This window comes from Penaeus monodon, chromosome 33, assembly GCF_015228065.2.
Source record: "Penaeus monodon isolate SGIC_2016 chromosome 33, NSTDA_Pmon_1, whole genome shotgun sequence".
Taxonomy (NCBI): domain Eukaryota; kingdom Metazoa; phylum Arthropoda; class Malacostraca; order Decapoda; family Penaeidae; genus Penaeus; species Penaeus monodon.
In genome coordinates this window covers 24,835,711-24,836,895 of record NC_051418.1, presented here as the reverse complement: position 1 = coordinate 24,836,895, position 1,185 = coordinate 24,835,711, and positions in this window count along the sequence as shown.

Sequence of the window (1,185 nt, the reverse complement as noted above, 5' to 3'; positions counted from 1 at the left end):
TAGCTGGGGTGTTAGCCTGTGTTAAGACGGCGTGCTAAGGGAAGGGCCCAGCCTCGCCAACTGTTGAAGGGGCACAGCAGCTAAGAGGGTTGCCTCCCTCCCTCGCCACAGGTTGGAGAATGTCCATGGGATTCTCTTGCATTCCCTTTCGCTTCTTAGCCTTTTCGTGTTTCTCCGTTATCACCCTCTCCCCCCTCCTCTTTTTTTTTTTTATTCTCGTGATGATGCATTTCAACTGGTTAATACTAAACGTCCCGAGGACTGTTTGTTTACAAGTCCGGGAAGATATAGTTATCACATCATCAAACTTTCCGTTCGTTTTAAGTGCACGCGGTAATGAGAGCCGACAACTCAAGGGTAAAATGGAGGTCCTAGAGGCTATCAGGGGTTTTATTGGTAATTATACATAATTAAGTTACCCGCGAACCCTCACCCTTGTCTTTGCCCAAGAGTTATCGGGTCCCTGGCCTTTTAAAAAGACTGGTTCCTCTCCTTACCTGTGAATGATGTCGTTTACACTGCCACAGGAGACACACTCTGGCCGCGAGGGGGCCGCAGTCCAAACGGCGCCTTGAAATCTTGGTCCTGCAAGAGGCGAAACCCACGGACTGTTTGGGCGGCCGGGAGAGACACTGAAGCAAGGTTGGCAGGCGACCCTAGCCTATTCCCTGTGAGTTATTAACATCTGGGACACCCAAGCTAGTGAGAAATTGTAAAAAGGTGGTATTTCACCCAGAGGTAGTTTTGGCTGCGCCTGGGGCATGGAATTCGCAGGATGTGGGATGTATCTGAATCTGCCAATCACAGAAAGAAGGAGAGGCAGGGAGGCGTGCGTCCGCTCCGACCACCTTCCCACACACTTATGACGCTCGGGATGTTCGCCGACCCCATCAACAACCTACATAGAAAACGAGACGCAACAGAAAACGGATTCTCGAGAAAATGGTAATAACATCCTATGAACTTCGGTTTCGACCGAGAAAGCATGGAATACAATTATATAATTTGTGATAACATAAGCTGCCGTACAACTTTTAGATAAATATTGCTGATTACCCATTAAGTAATGACACCTGTGCAGGAAAGCGCAATCTTAGTCGATCGATATTTCGTGAGTGAACAATGAGAAAGTTAAATGTGGCCGAAATAACGCGTAGACTTTTTCCCGTCATCTACACGAGTTCA